This window comes from Daucus carota, chromosome 2 (genome assembly GCF_001625215.2).
Source record: "Daucus carota subsp. sativus chromosome 2, DH1 v3.0, whole genome shotgun sequence".
NCBI classification, from domain to species: domain Eukaryota; kingdom Viridiplantae; phylum Streptophyta; class Magnoliopsida; order Apiales; family Apiaceae; genus Daucus; species Daucus carota.
The window spans coordinates 22,167,377-22,185,480 of record NC_030382.2 but is presented as its reverse complement, the minus strand read 5'-3'; the positions used below and the strand labels follow the sequence as shown (position 1 = coordinate 22,185,480).

At 38.6% G+C, this 18,104-nt stretch overlaps 1 pseudogene; it reads right to left on the bottom strand.

The window, feature by feature from the left end:
- Positions 1-8,691: 8,691 nt before the first annotated feature.
- On the bottom strand, positions 8,692-13,176 carry LOC108192472 (lysine-specific demethylase JMJ13-like; annotated as a pseudogene).
- Between the last annotated feature and the right edge of the window lie 4,928 nt (positions 13,177-18,104).

Below are 18,104 nucleotides of genomic sequence, written 5' to 3'. Positions count from 1 at the left end.
TTTATTTGAAACCCGAAAACCTGATTTATCGTTTTAAATCCAAATAAAATACTTCCACTTGCCAAAATGACTTGAAACTTGAGATTAGCCAATTAAATATTATTTTTAGTGCATGGTTAAATTTTCGTAATTTTCCGAGAACTTTCATTCCGGAGCGTTTTCTGTCTGCCGACCCGATCACTCGCTGAACGTTTGACCAAGTTAGGGTTGACCAAAAATTACCAAAATTTCCAGAATGCCATTTTCTAATATTCTAAGATTTATCATATTTTTTCCGTAATTTATTTCGCACATTCGAAATATCGCGTTTTTAATGTAACGGTTTTTATCGGTATCTCGTAAAGCGTGTCTGTCTTCTAGTGCATTAAATGCCCTGAATTTTTAGTCCAAGATGCTGGTCAAGAACACCTTTTTAGGTGTGGGGGACAAGGGGACAAAGTGGAGTAGTGGCCAAGGTTTGCTAAATTACCATTTGCATTTTTACTTCTACTTTTCTTACATTTACCCCACCCATTCTTGCCTATAAATACACCCCTCCACCCATTCATTTTTCCCAAGCTAATAGCCAAATATATGCTGAGATTTTGAAGAACAAACACTCTCCCAAAGTTTATTCAAGTGCCTACTTCTTCTACTTCATCTTTAAAACCTTCGATTCTTCATATATTCCGATATATACAAGGTTTTAAACCCCGAAGCTTCGTTCCACCCAACCAAGCTCCGCTCATCTTAGCATTTTCATAAACCACTCTTTTCAACCTCCCGAAGGGCTGCTCAAATTCGTTCGTGTGCTTAAAGTCGTATCGAACCTCCGACGAATTTCTCCGGCGAACTTTCGTGCATTAATCGTGTAAGTGGTTTCTTTTAGCTTCAATTATCCGAGTCTTAATCGACCATTTTCAAAGAGCTTTTTAAACAAATTTCTCTTCATCCTAAGCTCTCTTGATTTCAAAATACTCGAGTTGGCCACTCGTTATTATCGGGAATTTGTGCACTAACTTTATTTGCTCACTAACTCATAATTTGTGCTCCCATTCCCATCACTCCCATACCCTTCTTGTTTTAGTGAGAAACCCATTTTTCAGCCCTGTGCTCGGTGGGGATATCATTAAGATAAGATACGTGGTATTACTTGTTTATTTTCCGAACGTGTGTGACGTGAGTGATTTTACTTGTTTCGGTGGTAAACCCTGTTTGGGCCTTTTTGCTATCGCGGGGTGTTATCCGAACAAGCTACTTGGTTCGATTGCGTTCGTGAGAGTGTGTGTGATATATCTTGCTCGACTTCGACTCCGTCTTTTCAAAACTCACTCATCACTCGATCTTATTAAAATCAACAACTTATATTTCTCCGCGCGATATAATTTGTTAAAATTGAACCAACGACTTAACCACCATACTTAAACGTTATAATCGACTAATTTCAACGTGGTTAAATTGGACTAAAACTTGCGGAACCAAAACTTTTATAAAACAAGGATATATTTGCTTGTGGATATTGTGTTCTAACTTTTGCAGTGAGGTGAAGTGAAGTGAGGTGATCTTCGTTCTAAGACCCAAGTCTTTGACGTATTGACGGGGAGTTGATAGTCATCGCACCGTGAAGAAGAGGAAAGACCCAAGACCTAATACCTAAGATCCAAGACCGGCGAAAGGTTTAGAAGTACAAAGACCACTGGAGGTGCAACGACTTTGAGGAAGTAACGAGGATAGTTACGTTCCGAGACAAGTCTTGTTATTTACATTTATAGTGAGGAGGTAACAAAGAGTTACGCTCCGAGATATATATTTGTAAAGGCTTCTCCGCCTACTGTGAAGGAGTTCTTTATAGTAGAGAAAATCTCGAGTCCGGGGAGGAGCTCGGGGACTGGACTAGGGGTGAGTGGACTCCAAGGGTTGAGTTAGCCACCGCGAACCAGGATAAAATCGCTCGTGTGATATTTTCCTTTTCTTTTCTTACACTTCCGCACGTAACTGCCAATACTCTCGATACAAGTTCTAAAGAAGGGGTGAAAACTTTTTAAAACGACATAAATATTTTTAATTGGTGATTAAGCTATTCAACCCCCCCTTCTAGCTTAATTAAACCATCTATCGGGACCTAACAGATGCAAATTGAAAAAGGTACATCTGTTAACTTTAACGGCCAATTAAACAAAGAGGGGTTAAAGGGGTGCAAAGCGAACCACTTTTCGAACTTTAGAGGGCATACAGTCAAAAAAAATTGTTTGAAACCAAATCAAAAAAAAGCCTAAACACAACAGGTGCAAAGTGTCAATCACTCTAATAACAATAACTATACCTATTTTAGTTTTAGCCTTGTACTTGAGAAGCTCTCTAAATTATTGACAGACTACACTTGCGTCTCATCAATCATGATGACTCTTTACTCTTATACTCCCTCCGTCCCCCTCAATTGTTTACATTGGAGGGAGACACGGAAACCAAGACAATGTATGAAAAATGAGTAAAGTTGGATGAAAAGTGGGTAAAGTGGTGGGACCCATCAATATTTAATAATAGATTTGAGATAGTGGAGGAAAGTAATGGGTGTAATAGTAGTTTTTTTTGTTAAATATGAGATAGTGGGGGAAGATAGTGGATGTAATGATGGAAAAAACTTACTATTTATGATAATGTAAAGAAATGAGAGGGACATCCCAAAATAGTAACCGTAAAGAAATGAGAGGGACAGGGAGTATATATTTGTGTCGTGGCCTAAAAACATTAAGACACAGCCCCTTCTTATAAAATAATTTATAAAAAATTATAAAAATTATTTCGACAACTTCATTAGGCATTAGTACTTAAATAAAAATTAAAACTGCAAATTATACATACCGACAGCAGTTGGCTGACAAGAGTAGGGGTCTTGAACATTTATCATGCATGTAACCTAAAAATGTTAATAAAGAGAGTGTGCAGTTAAACTTTTTTGAAATAATAATACTGAAATCAAAGAAAAATATTATTTTACCGAAAGTTAAAATCACTATCTATATTATGTTGAAAGTAGGAAAAATATTAATTCAATAAAATTATTACTCTGCCGATTATTAATTACTCGAGATTCGACTATATGTAAATGATATATATAAACACTTCTGTTTTTAATTTTTAAATTTTATTTCATACATTATTCGAATTTCGGACCTCGTCAAGAACACTGAAGGATGGATATGATGCACTAAATTATGTAATTCAAAACCATGTTTTAAACTGTGAGGTTGTTAACTAAATTTATTTTTCAGAAATAAGAAATTATTTCTGGAAAAAAGTACATAAAATTTATCTTTTTTTGAAACAAGTTCTTACTTTTTTTGTCAAATAACAATATGAAAATATCAATTTAATATTTATATTGACTAAAAAATTACATATTTAGAAAATATAAAACTTAACTTTTAATATAAATGATAGCCAAACATCGTTAACGCTATGTTCTCGACTAAAAACAGAGGGCAAGACGCACAAGAATTTATGCAGCAGCTGCCCAGCCAGCTTATTAATTACGAGCTTTTAACAACTTTCCAACAGTTCATACACTGCACGTATATACACTAACTAGGAAACACAATCCAAGTTGCCCAAAAGTACTAAGATTTCGGCAATATTTAGATGTGATATTACACAAACTTTCATATTTGTGAAGTGTTTTCAGTAAACAAAATACCAAACGTCATATCCAAATTAGGAAAAATAGTAAAAAGTGAATGCAGGCTCACATGTTCAGTGTTACAAACAATTCACTCAGGTAACTTCATGCAATTTCAGAAACTTTTTGGTCAATAATTTTTTACTCTTTGTATTACAAGCAATTAGTCATGCACAGATCAATCACTTGACTAGCCAGTTCTGAGTTTGTTTAACTTGCACTAACATGGAACATGTCCTTGTTCTTAATGTTTCAAGGAAATGCAATGCTTGAAATTAATGGTTGATGGGTTAATTGGCTGTGGATCAGTGACATGTTTGTTTTTTTGGTGAGACTAAAATACAACATACAGAATTATTTCAAACAGCAGAATGTATTTGAAAAACTAAGTGAAAGACAGTAAATTCTGGCTTCGTGGAGAAAATTGAACAAATTTGGATACCCTATCTTACCTATTTTGTAACTCACAGAATATGGAGTACTGCAGTTTCTTTTCCCTGTTTTACAAAATTAATATGGAGTTTCATAACAATGCCATGCCGAGAGATGGAAGCTCAGTGGTATTTCTGAAAAAAAACCTTGATATTTTTACGTAATTTTAATTATTAAGTGTTAACAATATATTTCACCCGGCCCAAACCATTTATAAAATTCTTTTATATATATTTTTAGTAACTTATTATAAGTCACATAAAATAAGATAATTACCCCTAGCATACTTAAAACTTTAACTTCCAGTTTTGAAATATGCAAGTATTAATATTTCCTCAATTTTGAAATAAAATCACTTGAATTTTTAAATAACACACAATTTTAAGTCTTTTGACGACATAGTTAAAATTATTATTTTTTGAATTTTCTTTTCCTGAATTATCATAATAATCATATACTTTTGATTATTTTTTTCAAAAAAAAATAATTTTACTATACAGTCAAACAATTTAGACGCATAGGTCAGAAAATCAAACCACCCATTGTAAAAAAGTGGGAATAAGTTATAAGTTAGAATTTAACTTTTATCCATATATAATGTTACCAATGATACACTTTTCATATTTTCTTTTATTTTCATGTCAATTATTCCTCTTAATTGACGAAAAGCTAATAATTCATTCAAATATTGAAACTCATCCAGACAATCTCGAACTGTCAATTACAAGGTGATTGTGAAATAAAAAATGAGTTAAAAATAGTCATTTTGCTTTCAAATCGCTTAAGCAGTAGAATATTTAAATTCAACTTATATCTGTTGTAAACATCGCAAGATCGCAATTAACCTTCACATAAGCATGTAGCATAATGTTAATAATTATCAGTTACGTAAACTGATATTAGAACAACAACTATCCCAGAATATGAACATTTTTTTGTGGTGAAAGGTGAATTTTTACGGTATTCACCACCGTGCCATATTTATTGTCAGGCTTATGAATCACCCAAAATAAAATATAAATCCTTCTTAGAAAAATGAACAAAAACCCATAACAAAATACACAAAGGATCAGATCTTGATCTTATTAAAAAAAAGGCATGGTCTTGATAACAAGGCACACAACAAGAATTCATAAAAAAGGATCAGATCTTGATCTTATTAATAATATATGGTAAATACGAGCGAGGATGGAAGAGCGAGGAATCAATGAAGGAGATGAAAATTGAGAAGCGGAGAAATGACAGCTGGAACTCTAATTTTGGAATTCGATTCCCATAACTGCAAACTTTAATCAATTGTTATAGGATTATACTCCTCCGTTCTTAAATGTTAGTCACTTTGACTTTGCGCATGTAATTTGAGGTGCAATAAAAACGTATTTTTACATATTATTTTTCAAATTTTCTTTTTTGAATAAAAATATAGATGTTAAATTTTTATTCAGAAAAAAAAATTTAAAAATAATACCTAGAAGTATGTTTTTTGTACATCTTAAATTACGTGCACAAAGTTAAAGCTAAATGCATTTAGAATGGGAGGGAGTAGTTTCGTGTCGGTGTTATTGAGATGCAGACCCCTAAGACATTATTTTGGAAAAAAAAATAGAGGAAATTAATATTCAGTGCGTACAGATCCACCTCAAATAATCACATAAAGATTAAAATGGGTATTAAATATGCCAAGTGTGTCTTTTGGTGGTTTGTTACATGTATATATAACTTTTTACACAAGCTAGGTAATCCGGATAATGCAGGGCGGTACTTAAAGTTGCCTTCAATTTTGTGATACCCTAGCTGCTCATCCACCATTCATGTGAAATCATACTTCATACATCATGTATCTCCGGAGGTTATGTGACTATGTTAGGGAAGGCGAAGGTCAATTTGAAAGGAGGGGTGTGGGGGTCAAATTTGTGTAAGATTTCTTGGTTAAAACAGTTAAATTTAACAGTTTAATTTTGACTAAATTGACATATAATCCATACGGTTGAATTTATCAATTTTTATCACGTGAGAATGATTTCGGAACATATGTAGTACTATTCTCAATTCTTAAAACTTATAAGTTTTACTTGAAAATAGGTATATGTTTTTACAATTAGGTCTGGGGTCATTTTAAAATTATGATTTATATTAACTTAATGTGATAAGCGTTCAGAATATTTGTTTGGATAATTTTATATTATAGATGAGTTATGAGTTATCATAATAATAATAATAATAATAATAATAATAATAATAATACATTTGATAATTGATTTATGTTCAAAAAATAATAAAAATAAAATTAGTTAATTAAAAATATATATCGTATCAACTTCTGATTTTAAGTCCGCTTCTGACTTATTTCTAAAGCCGACTTCTGACTTACTTATAAATCATAACTTTAAAATCCAGAATGAGTGAAAGTCCCGGCATAAAAACCCAGACAAACACGCTCCTAGATACCGTCTCGTTGGCCTTAAAATAGCGACGTGTAGTTTAAAATGATCTTAAAATGTCTATTATAATCATTTTATATTGTACGTGACTTATGAATTATTAAAAATCTAATATTAATATTGAATTTGATAGATTATTTATTTTAGTGTTGAAGTTCATTTTTATGAAAAAAGAACGAAAAACAGTCATAGAAAAAAGTCTATGATCTGTGAACTTTTGGTTTAAAGTCGGTTTCTAACTTATTTTTAAATTTAAGTCCACGTCTTAATTATTACATAAAACAAATATTTCTCGGTTTAAATTTTGAGTCCGCGTCTTTATTGTTACATAAACAAACATTTCTGGTTTAAAATCGAAATGGAGTTAAGTCTGGCTCCAAGGCGCAGGCAAACAGCGTTCTAGTTAAATTAGTCCTGATTAGTAGCAATAGGGGAGAGCACGGTGCGGATCGGTGCGGTTTTAGGGTAAAACCGCAACCGAAACCGCAAGTGTTCGGTTTTTAAAATTGAAAACCGCAACCGCAACCGAACCGCCGGATCGGTTTCGGTTTCAAAAAACATCGGTTCGGTTTCAAACGGTTCGGTTTCGGTTTTAAAACCGCCATAAATAAAAATAAGAAACATACTTCCAAATTTAAATAGTAGATAACTTATGTTGATTCGATATATACTTCAAATTTAATAATGAACCACATTATTATATTATCGGATTTAAACAAGATTAGATTATAAATGAAACTTATATATTATGTGGGGATCATGATGGAAGTAGATTGACGACTCAATTGTAGTGATACTAAAAGAAAGTGCTCGGTGGAAGAACTCATCCGGATAAAACAATTTTGATAAAACAATCTCAGCACATTTCAACCCCACTTCCTAGTAACCTCCCTTGTCTCCATTTTACTTTGTTCATTACATTTACATATTATATATGAATATTTATATAAATTATGTGTAATATACATATATATAAATATAAATAATATTTATTTTAATAATCGGTTCGGTTCGGGTTTTTGCGGTTCGGTTTTGACCTAAAACCGGAACCGCAACCGTTATAATCGGTTCGGTTTTTAAATTTTCGGTTTCGGATCGGTTCGGTTTTAGGCGGTTCGGTTTTTATCGGTTTTCACCGGTTTCGGTTACGGTTTCGGTTTCAATTCGGTTTCTTGCTCACCCCTAAGTAGCAAGTTAAGTGCTAAACTCATGTTCTGTAGATATCTTGACTTATTCATGTATTTGTTAGTTTTGTCTACTAGCTAGCAATCAGGCTATCAGCAATCCTCCTCTCTCTCAAGTTGGCAGGACACTACAAGAAAAGCGGGCATTTCCGACCGCCAAAATCGGTCGGAAATAAGCAAAATCGGTCGGTTTTGAGGTCATTTCCGACCACCGACCGACCGACCACGTCGGTCCCTTTAAACCGAGTCGGAAATGACGTATCGGTCCGAAATGAGTTATAAAACCGACCGATTCTGTCGGTCGGAAATGTGTTTCCATGTCCATATACACGTGGATTGTATCAGATAAATCTGGCCCATCGTTGACGTGTCATACACGTGGATTGTCTCAAAACCGACCAATGACGGTCGGAAATGTGTTGGTCGGTAAAGAAGTTCAGGGCTCAGCTGCGGGGCCCAGTTGTAAATACGACCACATTGTGGTCGGAAATGAGTCGGTCGAAAATGCCTTTTCAGGGCCCATTGGATGAGCTTCTGTTCTAAAACCGACCACATAGTGGTCGGAAATGATTTGGTCGGAAATAATTTTCAGGGTCCATTGGGTGAGCTTCTGGGCTAAAACTGACCACCGACCGCCTTGCTTTGGTCGGTTTTCTGGGTTTTAGGATATGAATTTGGTCGGAAATGTTTACATCTGGTCGGTAATCTGAGTTCTTTTTTACCATTCTTTGTCGGAAATGAGCAAATTTGGTCGGTTTTCTGGGGAGAAAATTTCAAAAAAATGCAGTATTTACATTGTAAACTATACCATATCCCTGCTATTTTACCAAACCAACAATGCACATACAATATCCAATTTCAAACCCAAAATCAAGAATCATGTCCATTAAAATTCAGTACAACATAATTTAAAACCCAACAAGCATTCATATATTTACAAATTCTTTCAACAAAATAATCGAAACCATGCAAATATACGTTACAGCTGAATAACTAAATCTTCAGAGGATATGTCTTGATCACTTGAATGCTTTGACAGAAGCATTGCTTCTTTACAGAGAAGTTCTTCAAAATGAACAACAGGCATTCTTCTTAGAAGCGCATAACGTTGGCTTGCAGCAGCTCCAAATGAAAACCAGTCGCCAGTAGAAACATTTACTGCCTCAGCACAGTTGAAGCCTAAGATCATGCAGACAATGAAAAGGGTTATACAGATATCTACATACTTTTAGAATATGGCTACGAATGAAAGAAGAAAAACATGAAGCAGGAGATCCGCAAATGTTAAGAACTGAACCATGACTGAATCCTGCATGGTACGCTTTGAGGAAGGTGATAACAAACTCCCCCGACATTTGCACAACTTTACAAACAGGAACATTATGTTCCTGCAGGATCTTTGGAGAAAACATAGTTGTTTTTTCCACAAGCAAGTTAAACGCCCCATCCTCGCCATTAGTTGATAGTATTTCTTGTTTATATACGTACTGCTGGACAACCTTCTCAAAGTCGACAGTTGTATGACCAGGAACTCCATACCAAGTTTTTGGTGCTCCACAGTGGAGATAATTGATGCTAAAACACAGAAATAAAACTATTCACACATATAACAATAATTGGAGCCTTCAAATTCTATTAGATATAGTTGCAACAAAGTGGACAGAGTGGATACCTGTATAAATAACGATTTTCCACATGCCATGTGAACGTACTAAAGAGCATTCCAATGTAGAGCATAGGTTCTGACACCCCCTGGAAGAATAAGTGTTGCATATAAAACAGATTTGGAAGTGTTTTAGTAATGTAGAGTAGTAAAGTTCTGGTTCGTATCATACTGGTATATCATGTTTCAGCAGACGCAATGTGGATCTTAGCAGGTGTGGAAGTATCTGAAAATACGAATTCAGATGATTATAATGGCAGTTGTGGAAGCCGTAACAAATTTATATTGACAACGACAGAAGCCAAAATCCAGAAAAAAATTAGGAATATTAGGGAAGATATCAAACAGATACATCTAGTAAAAAAAACAGGATAAAGCTGAACCTTCAAGTTCCATTTACTACTTCCTAGCTGATCACTGGAATTATTTGAGAAAGCAGTCCCCTCGACGTTAATTCCATACTCAACCGTTCTCTTATTGCTAGATCCCATCTCTTGCCAAAATTCCCTTTCCACGAAATCTGGAGGAAGGCATCCTGAAACACTATATCTGCCAGCCGTTGACTTGCTTGTAAAACTCTCAAAATCACGAATGGTATAGTTTCTGAAACGTATATAGTTATCAAATGGTCAGGCCTATAAAATTGCTTGAAGTTTTAAAAAGATTCATAAAATATCAATGATCAATGATAATCAAGTTAAAAAATTTATCTTTTTACTTTAGTATGTTATGCCTTTACAAAACAATAAACAGTAGACTAGCTATCCAGTGCTGTAAACCTTACCTTTTTCTGGTGAAGGTCACCTTGTCCTTCATATCCATTTAGCTAACCGAAGTGGCTGGACTTTCGTTGTAAAATTAAAGCCTCGATTCTCTTTCATCATTATCATCCCAGCTGGAATTGAAGAACTCAAAGGAGATGCAATCTTGCAAATTCCTGTTATATTACTATTAATCTTTGATAACGATATACATATATCATTTAAACATAGCATCAAATAAGATTAGCACATAGTTTGCACTTATTTCTCTCCTTTATAATCACATTAGAAGACAAAGCATAACAACTGAGATGAAGGACTTCCAGTTCATAATACCGTATTTTGAAGCCTCTGGAGCTACTTTCTGCAGATATACTAAAGGGTCCTCAAATTCTTCTCTTGAAGGGTAATACATGGGACATTGAATCAATTTGCTACTCCAATCTGAATCACTCGTCTGCTTATTAACACTCCCCACACCCTCCCTCTTCTTCCCCCAACTCTCGTCTCTCTCAAACCCACCCCCTCTCCTCTCCCTCAAACTATCAAAAGCACCATATTTCCTCCCTTCCTCTTCCTTCTTCTTCCCCCAATTATCAGAATCGGCCCCACCACTCAACTCAAACCCCAATTATCGGTTTCATCAGCCCTCGAAGATGTGAACTCCTTAGTCTCCCTATCTCGAAAACCAACCCATATCAGTTTAAACCAGATTAAAACAAATTTGAGCCAAAAAAAAAATAAAACCCTAACCCATATAGAGAGAGATACAAAACCCGGAGAAGCATACGGAGAGAGATACACGGAGAGACACGAGCATAATAATGGTATACAGTACATATAAACACATTTATAAACCCCAGAATGAGCATAGAAGGGGGAGAGAGAGAGGGAGAGAGAGATGGAGAATCGAGAGAGAGAGAGGGAAGCACTTGCAGAGTGAGAGATTTGTGAAAGAGTGTTGAGAGAAACAAGGAGAGAAAAGTAAGTGGAGAGGGAGAGAGGTCTGAGAGAGTTGGGAGAGATGAATGTGAAAGTGAAAAGTAGAGGGAGCGGGTGTTTTAATTTTTGGCCAAAACAAACCCGGGAAACCATGGCAAAAAAAATAAAATCAATCCCACTGAATCGAACACGCGACCCTTGCTCAGCCAGGTTAGTGTTTAACCACTAGACCAACTACATCATTGTGTTAAAACTAAAGAAACTTAAATATAAACATACATTTATTTTACAAAATAAAATAACTAGAAAATTAGTTTTTAATTACTCCCTCCGTCCCACCAGGTTCTTTACGTTACTTTTTGGCACGTATTTTAAGGCTCCTATAAAGTATACTTACATTATATATTTTTTTTCCCAAAAAATCTTGAAAAAAATTTTGAAGTTTAAACTTTTATTCAAAAAAAGAAAAAATTAAAAATACGTTATAGAACTATACTTTACGAGAGTCTCAAAATGCGTGTAAACAGTGCACGTAAACTTCCTGGCGGGACGGAGGGAGTATAATATTCCTTCAACTAATGTTCAAAATTATCAATTTTAAGGACCAATATAAGTTGAGTAATTATATACGATCCGTACGGTTGGATCGTCCTAAAAACAAATATATTTGTTTTAAAAAAAAAAATAACCCTACGTCTATATTTAATAATAACATAATATTTTCGTTATAATATCTCAACAAATAAAATCCTATTGACTTGATTTTTGGTATGTAACTATGAGGAGTACTTACTTTACGATCCGTACGGTTAGATCACCTAAAAAATAAATTTATTTTTTTGTAAAAAAATAACCCTACATCCATATTTAAGAATAACATAACATTTTCGCTATGATATCTCAATTAAGATTAAATCCTATTGCCTTGATTTTTGGTATATAACTACGATGAATACTTAATTTACGATCCGTAGGTTGGATCGCCTAAAAACAAATTTATTTTTTTGTAAAAAAATAACCCTACGTCTATATTTAAGTATAACATAACATTTTCGTTATAATATCTCAGCGGATAAAATCCTATTGATTTGATTTTTGGCATACAACTACTATGACTACTTAATTTACGATCCGTACGCTTGGATCGCCTAAAAAACAAATTGATATTTCGAAAGTATACACCCTGGGATAACTTCTGATAAAATCCAAACCCTGAACTCCGACATTCACTGCAATGCATGATTCGTAACAGAATAGTGTCTTTATAATTTTTTTTATAATTTTCTTCTTTTGCTATCATGATTAGTACCTTAAATTAGACCATATCACAAAGATTTTACATTTTTCTGCTGTTTGAATAATTAATTTGAAATTAGTTAGTCAGTATTTATATTTTGTTATGGAAATAAAAAAAATTAAAAATCAAATATTAAGTGATGAATAATTTTTTATTAATTTATTAACTGACTAAAAGATAGTTTCAATTTTTTCAATTTTCAATTTTTAAGTTTACTTAGCTGAACAATTTTTTTTGTTTTTCTCACAAGTCAAAACCGACCGCCAGAGTCGTATATCGGTCGGAAATGACAGAACGAAATGGTCAGTTTTCTGCACTTGAGAATCTGGTCGGAAATGAGTTAAATTTGGTCGGTTTTCTGTGTTAAAATTATGAGTTTGGTCGGAAATGTGTTGCATGTGGTCGGTTTTCTGTGTTAAAATTATGAGTTTGGTCGGAAATATATTAAATATGGTCGGTTTTCTGGATGTACAATGTTTTTATTTTTTTCTAAATAGTTTACTTAGTCGACTAAAATTTATTGTTTTTCTAAGAAGTCAAAACCGACCGCCTGAGTTTTAATTCGGTCGGAAACGAAGCAGGCCATTTCCGACCGTCAAAATCAGTCGGAAATAAGCTGGTCTCCACCTCGTCCCTACTCAGCCAATCACAAGGCGACAACAAGTTAAAAGCTGACCAATTAATTTAAACCAGTCAAGGTGGTCGGAAATGACCACAGGCGGTCGGAAATGTGTCGGTCAGTTTTACCGACGTGGCGTCCATGTCAGCTGAAGAACGTTGGTGAGCGGGACCCACGCCCATTATAACCGACCGATTTGGTGCGGTCGGTAATGGCGGTCGTAAATGACGTCATTTTTTACGACCGATCGCGTTTGGTCGGTAAGTCGGTCGGAAATGACAGTTTTTTTTCCGACCATTTTGGTCGGTCGGAAATTTTGGTCGGAAATGCCCGCTTTTCTAGTAGTGGGATAATGGAACTGATCAGTGATAACGCCAATCTCCGATCCCGGTCCTTCCTCCGCCGTGACTGGTGGTTCCGTGGTGTAGCTGCTGGATGGGAGCCTACAAAACAACGCCGGTGGGGGGGTTTTGCCCCAAAGCGCCTCCGGCGTGAGAGTAAGCGTGGGTTTCAGAAGGATAAAGATTAGAGAAAGTGCTATCTATGTGTGGTGGGTGAAGGTGTATGTATGGTGGTTGCTGGTGGCTGATGGCTTATAGTGTTTGAATATATGCTGAGTGTGAGTGTGTGTGTAAAATGTGTGTAAAGAGAGAGTAACCCTTAGACTCTTGATCCTTGGTCTATTTATAGGCCAAGGATTAGGGTTTAAGGGTGCGTACCTGGATCCTGGTCCTACACGTGTAGGGGTTCGATCCCCTACACGTGTCCAGGTTTCAGCGTAGGAGTAGTATTTTGGAATGTTCCCTGGCTTGTCTCTATCGCCAGTAGTTGACCGTTACATTTGTCTTTATTGTGTCAGTCTCTGCCTTGTGCAGCAAGTGTCGGCTGGTACAAGATTGGACCCCGGTCGAGGAGTGTGATCCGGATGAGTAGTAAGTTTCATGTATCCGGGTAAGCAATCATGTCCGGGTTGTATTACCTGTCAAGGCTGGGGATGCCCTGTGGTGTTGGTGGGTACCCGGGCTGGACGTTCCTCTCAAAGCACCCGGGTTCCCTTGTCCGGGTTATGCCCTATCATTTGCCCCCCACTCCCTTGTATAGATTTTCTATGTGAGGGAGTAGAGTGGAGCCTTTGTTCTCGCCTTCGTACCCGGGTGAGTCCGGGTAGAGGGTTTGCTTTGCCCCCCGTCTGGATAGACCCGGTAGAGGGTTTGCTTTTGCCCCCCTGTCCCGGTAGACCCGGGTAGAGGGTTTGCTTTTGCCTCCCTGTCCGGGTAGACCCGGGTAGAGGGTTTTGCTGTGGTCCCTGTCCGGGTAGACCCGGGTAGAGGGGAGTTGAACCGATTGTTGTTCCTCGGAATTCGAGGGGTCTGCAGCCGTTTCGTTTCTTGAAAATTGGAGTGGCGCGTCTTTTGAGGGAGTTATTATTACAGCTGTAATAATGGTTGAGGAGCCAATAGGAAGTCGCCACCTGGACTGAGATGTGGCTATAAGTACTGGGGCACCGTTACTTTCATTTTTTTACTTTTGCTCGTCTTCTTCGTTTATTTTCAAAAAGGAACTGCTTCAAGTGCTTGTTCGTGTGCCGTTTCTTTGTCGAGGTTTTGCCGCCGTTGCTTTCTTCGTCTTCCTCCCTTCGTCTTTCAAGTAAGTTTCACTATTTCTCTCGATTTTCCATGTTTTCTGGAGGTTTTGCACGCGGTGTCCATGGAGTTTTCTTTGTGCTTTTGTTTTGTTGTTGATATGCGAAGATCGGTGTTTGTGGCGTGAGTGTATAAGTGTTTGTATATCGCTTTGCTGGGCTTTGGCTTTTGAATGCTCGTTTATTGTCGAGTCTTCGATTTTTGTTTCGAGTTTTGCATATGGGGTTTCTGGGTTTTGATAGATGAAGAATACTCACTGTGTTCTTCGATTTTTTGTGTATGTATATGTGTATAGCTTGGGGGGTTTGTGTGTTTCGATCTTTGGTTTTGATTTTGAAATGTGTTAGAAACTGTTTGTGGCTTTTGGGTTTTCGGGGGTTTGAACTGAACCCGGGTCATGTAGTTGTGCCCGGGTTGGGTAGATTTAGGACACGGCTGCTTTAGGTGTTCGTAGGCTGTGATCGTGTTTGTCTTGAACTGAACCCGGGTCATGTGGTTGTGCCCGGGTTGGGTAGATTTAGGACACGGCTGCTTTATTTTCGTACTTGGGGGAATTTTGTTGTGCTGTAGTGTGTATGTGGGACCCGGATAGCTGTCTCCCGGATAGCTGTCTCGTATGTAGTATTCTTCTCCTTACGAAAACTTGGGGAAAGGAGAGGACCCGGGTAGAGTTGGGTAAGTTACTGTAGTTGGTATCCCGGTAGTGTTGCTTGTACTTGGTCGTTTCTCTTTTCTTGATACTTTTCCACATAGGATTAGGATGGGATCCGGACCCAACTAAAATCTGTTAACCATATGTGAATTTTAAAACTGACCCGGGTTGCCTTTTTTATTTAGGTTTATGGTCCGGATCCCTAGGCCGCCAAGGAAAGAGATCGTTGCTTACTCAGCTGTACCCGGGGAGTTTTCTAGTGACACCGAGTGCGACGAGGTCCATACTCTTGCTCACCGTGCTCGGGTAAAGATGGCTGAAAGAGAAGTTTCTTCCTCGGGAGTGGTGTCCGAGTTCCAAAAAGTGACAAAGACGATCGGGAAGCAGGTTATTATGTCCCCGGAGGGTATCTGGTGCGACTCTAAGTCTTACTTTGTTACCAAGGCTCCCCTGGTCGAGGAGAAGGGGTTTTACACCAACATGGCCGGATTCTATAGGCGTAAGCACCCGAACGGGATGTTGGGTCCTTACAGGAAGGAGGAGTTTGATGAAAAGTTCCGGGAGCTGACTGGGATCCGGGCTCCGTTCCCGTTGAAGAGCCATATCAGGGAAATGTCTCCGGACGCGGCTGATCGAATGATCCGGGCCGCTTTTCAATTGCCTCCGGAGGTCGAGTGGAGGTGGCCTGTGCCCGGGGAAATGATTTACCACCGGCCTGCAGATGGTTTCGTCCCGGTGTGGATGGAACATCTTCGGTCCGGGTGGAATCCCCGATGGCATATTTTCTTTAAACATCTATGTAAATATGAGTGGAAGGTGTCTCCGATGCAGCTGACTCCGAACGCGGTCAAGTGGATGACCTGGTTTCTGTGGGCTTGCAATAAGATGAATTACTATCCCACTTTGAGGCTGTTCCGCATGCTGTTTCAGTTTAAGAAGTCCGGGGTGAAGCCCCTATATGAACTGCGCTTTCGCTCAAAGGAGTGTGGTCTGGGAACCGGGTTTGTGAGCCCGGTTATGCATCAGAGTTCACTGAAGGGCTGGAACGGCGAGGTCCTCATGCTGAAGGGTCTAGACCTGAGTTTTATGCCTTATATAGAGGTAGATGATAAGGAGGTGAAGACGGACTCTGGGGCGCCCGGAGCTACTGGGGAGTTCCGGGCTCAGTTGGTCGAGTTTTGTAATTGTCTCGGGTTTCAGCTGACCCGGGATACGTTTATGCAGCACAACAAATTGCATGAGGGCGGCTGTGAGTTGCATCTTTTCCTTAGTCTTTTATTTCACTTTTGTAGTCTTGTCCGGGTCTTCTTCGTCTTAAGTCTGCTCCTGTTTTGTCCGGGTCTTCTAGTTTGTAGTCTTGTGTTGCTATATTGTCCGGGTCCTTTGCTTGTGATGTGTATGTCCCTTAGATAATTTTTGTTGCCATATTTCTTTGTATTGACCCGGGTTCTTTGGTTCTTTGGCAGGTCTTCCCTACTTCGACCCGGATCTTTGGAAAGATATGTCTGCCAACGACTCCTTTGCTGCCGCCTTGAGGAACTTGGGGGGAGTTCATACCCTTCCCAAGCCTCAGCCGAAGGATAAGTCGGCAAAAAAGAAGAAGAGGGCTGTGAAGAGGGGGGAGTCCGGGTCCTCTCGTCAGGAGACGGAGGGGACTGGCAACTCGAGTGCAACTCCGGATCCAGAGCTGCAGGTGAGGGACCCGGAGTTGGATTCTGAAGCCCTGGAGGTGGAGAGTCCGGTCCTGGAGCCAAAGAGGAAGAAAAAGAAGACTGATTCCTCTCAGAAGCAAGTGATTGATATGACGGACGAGGATCCGGTCAAGTCTGCTATGGAGGTAGTTGGTGTGGAGGGTGGTTCCCGACCGGCGCACAAGTTTGGGAAGTACCCGGTCAGGAAGGTGATCGGGTTGATGGCTGAGCTCCCATCCGATCGGGATTGGGAAGTGATGGAGGATCAGGGTCTCGAAGAGAATTTTAAGGACATAGGTGACTTGTGGGGTCAGGTAATTTTTTAACCCGGGTTCGATCTTTCTTTGCGCCGTACTTAGTTTTCCTTGCTTTATGATTCTAGTTTTGCTGATCGAGTTTTAACATTTCTTTATCAGCTCGGTGGTCGGTTGGCCGGTTTCAACACCCATGCTCTGAATAGTCTGAAGAAAGAAAGAGAGTTTTCTGCTGAGACTCTTGCCCGGGTCAGGAAGCTGGATAAGGACCTGGATCTTGAGAGATCAGGTCGGGAAGCCTTAGAGGCTAGCGTCGGCTCCAAGATTAAAGAGGCTGAGATGAAGAAGGAGGCTGAGTTAGCTCAAAAGATCGCAGATGCTGAGACCCGGGCTGATAGCGCGGAGAAGAAGGTATCCGGGCTGGAGGATGAAGTGGCTGCTTTGAAACAGGAGTTGCAGACCCGGAAAGCCCCTGCGGAGGTCATCGCCGACTTTCAAAAGTCGAAGGCTTATGCGGATGCCTTGGCCAAGGCCGCAGCTGCTGAAGTCATGCGCTGCTGGACTGTGGCCGAGAAGCATATCAAAACTGACCCGGGTGCCAATGCTCAGAGCTTCATTGACTTGTATATTGCCGTGAAGAACAAGGTCAATGCAGGTGGGGCGGAGCCCGAGCCTTACGTGGCCCCGGGTCAGGATGTGGACTCGGATTCTTCTGCCGAGTCTGAACCTGTAGACGAAGAGATTCCTGCCACTGATCCCCTTGCTGACAAACCTCCTGCTGATGATCAGCCAGCTGTTTAGATTGTTTTTTGCCTTTGCTTTGAAGAACAATGTTTTGTAAGATTAAGTACGCTTATGTTCCTGGATTTG